The sequence below is a fragment of the Cibotium barometz genome, chromosome 40, assembly GCF_041138505.1.
Source record: "Cibotium barometz isolate CiBa-2024 chromosome 40, ASM4113850v1, whole genome shotgun sequence".
NCBI classification, from domain to species: domain Eukaryota; kingdom Viridiplantae; phylum Streptophyta; class Polypodiopsida; order Cyatheales; family Cibotiaceae; genus Cibotium; species Cibotium barometz.
Window position 1 is genome coordinate 26,229,673 of NC_141085.1, and position 3,029 is coordinate 26,232,701.

At 42.3% G+C, this 3,029-nt stretch overlaps 1 long non-coding RNA gene across 1 annotated transcript; it reads left to right on the forward strand.

Moving 5' to 3' along the window:
* The first annotated feature begins 473 nt into the window (after positions 1–473).
* On the forward strand, positions 474–3,029 carry LOC147615358 (uncharacterized). Its single transcript, XR_015262833.1, has 2 exons — positions 474–1,488; positions 1,536–3,029. It is a non-coding gene; the product is annotated as an uncharacterized LOC147615358 (long non-coding RNA).

A 3,029-nucleotide genomic window follows, 5' to 3' on the forward strand; every position in this document is an offset into this window, starting at 1 on the left:
TTCCTCAGACAATGCTTGAAGGGAAGAGGAGGGAGGAAAAGTGGGAGGAAGGTCACCAGAAATGGGGTGACATGGTATGGGCCTAGATATGGCATGATTTGGTGTGAATAATAATCAAAACAAGATGTCTTTTCTTATTGAATAATTGGAGCAATGATGTGCATGAAATGACATATGGAAGTGTTTGCCAGCCTGCATTAGGTCCTTTTTGTAAATTTCTTTGTAAATTTCTTTTTAAGTAAAAAAGAGACCCTAGTGCTAAGTGGGAACAAGGGGGCATATTGGGGAAGGTAATAAAGGTAGGTGAGAAAAATCATGTGTGAGGTAAAATACATCTATGTGAGGAGGTGGTGGAAGTGGTCAAGTGGGCATTTTTGTGCATGTGAAAAAGTCATCATGTGGGTAGTGGGAAGTTGCAATCAAGGGGGGACCCTCTCTTTTGCAAAAAAGAAAGGAAAAATGGGGCCTTTCAACTTTTGGAGTGGTATAGAAACAGTATTATCTTTTTCCTTTTTTTTTCCCCTTTTTTTATTTATTCGAGAAGACCTTAAGAACATGATGGAAGCCTGAAGGCTGGCTTCTATATAGGGTGGTGGTGAAGGCTTCATTCTCTGTGGTGACCTACTTTGCTCCTTTGGATTGGTTTGTGCTTAACCTTTGTGAGCTCTCCCCCTTGCTCTGTTGAGAGAGAGAGAGAGAGAGGTGTTGCTCTCCCCCTTGCTCTGTTGAGAGAGAGAGAGAGAGAGAGGTGTTGCTCTCCCCCTTGCTCTGTTGAGAGAGAGAGAGAGAGAGAGAGAGAGAGAGGTGTATGTGTGTGTGTGTGTGTGTGTGTGTGTGTGTATTGGGCTCTAGTTTACAATATAGATCTATCAACATAAATGGCAACTCAAGTATCTCCTCCTTTGACCTCCTCACTTAACCCCAATGCTGCCCTCTTCATACCATCATCTCTGCAAGTGATCAACATAGATGATGATGAAGTCATGCCGGAATGGGATGTGGATGACTTCTCCCCAGAGTGGTGGAACCTCGTCGAAACCTCACCCGAGTTCTGTGAGTTCTGGCTTCAAGGCTATGAGGCCAGTGATATGGAGGACCTGCACCTGTTCCAGCAAAACGAAGACATCTTTGAAGATGGCACTGTTGACCTTAACGCAGATGAAAACTAATCAACCAAGTTAATCTCTGTTATTATATTAACCTAAGCTCAAAAGGAACCCCCCCAGGTTTTGAGGTTTTCTATTGATTATGTATATCACAGAGCCCTTCAAGGCATTGTATATGTGTAGTTTTATAAAATTGCCTTGGCAGCCGGGTGCAAAGACACCCAATTGCATGTGCTACCTTTCTAAGAAGCTAGATCTGAACTCTAGCATGTCATGTTATGTATTTTACAACAATAGCATATCACGGTTGTAACATCTATGTATTATGATTCTCAATTGCAATCTATCTAAGTGTCTCAGAACAATCCTTTTTTTCTCTAAGGTTAGGTGCCAAAAATCAAACCATTTACAATCCTTTTTTCCTCTAAGGTTAATTATATGTAGGTGCCAAAAATCAAACCTTGGACTTGTGCCTTGTTAGGCCAAGACATTACCACTCGAGCTAGAACCTGGTGGCAATCCTTACATCCTTGATACTTGCTCATTGACTTGGATTAATTACATGTAGGTGCTAGGATTCGAACCTTGGACTTGTGCATCGGTAGGCCAAGACAATACCACTCGAGCTAAACCTGGTGACAATCCTTACCTCCTGAAGTCCTTGGTACATGTTCATTGAGCTAGAACCTGGTGACATTACCACTCGACCTAGAACCTGGTGACATTACCACTCAAGCTAGAACCTGGTGGCAATCCTTACATCCTTAAGTCCTTGGTACATGCTCATTGACTTGGATTAATTATATGTAGGTGCCAAGATTTGAACCTTGGACTTGTACACTAGTAAGCCAAGACAATAAAACTCGAGCTAGAACCCGGTGACAATTCTTACATTGTTAAGTCATTGGTGACTTAGATGAAGTATATCTAGGTGCCAAAATTTGAATCTTGGACTTGTGCGTCGGTAGGCCAAGACTACACCACTCCAGCGTCCTTGGTACATGCTCATTCATGTGGATTAATTATATGTAGGTGCTAGGATTCAAACCTTGGCCATGGTCTCTACTCCATGTGTGTGGTGGTGCTAGCATAGCAGATAACACAGCAAGCTTGGCTAGGCTGGGCTTCTTCCTTTTCAAAATGAGGTGTCATTGGTATGTTGATCAGGTAGAAGGGGAGTGTCTTCTCGCTTCGAGAGGGTCAGGGAAAGATAATGATGATGATGTGATAACTTTCCCTATTTTTCAATCTTTTACTATCTCAATTCCACAGCCTTGTTAATTTGTTTGATTGCATGGGTTTCATTTACTTGCTGCAATTTTTATACCCCAATCTTACCTGGGTCTAGTGTTCACATAACCTGCCATGGGGTATGGTTTTCACACGTCAGTAATAAACTATCTTTAAAAATTAGAACCCTTTCAATAGTTTTATAGCACAAAAATCTGCATATTTTAAGAGCAAACCTGTCAAATTTTAAGGTTTAGTCTGTTGAAGTGTTAATACAAGTGCAACCTTAAGGAGAGGACCTTGTGCTGGATGCCAACAAACTCAGGGAGTTGACAGACACAAAGCAGACTCAAAACTGATGGTTGGGCAGGCATAACATGAAACAGATGGAGGAGACGCTCTGCCACTCCCCACCCATTGTAGGATTCTATCAGAAGCTTTTTCACAGGCGGCATTGATGCATAAAGATCCCCATGAAGAGCTGCCTTGAAAAATACTGGCATATTGGCACTGCCCATCTCTTTCAAAGAGGCCACAACACTCACCCAACAGGCTTTCCATATATGCCAGCTAGTTTTGGGGGTTGTGGCCTACCAATGCTCAAACAAACATTCTTCCCCCTTGCAAGTATTATCCCAAATTTTAACCCAAGGGTTTCAACCCCCCCTCTTCACCCCCCAAAAAAAGGAAAAA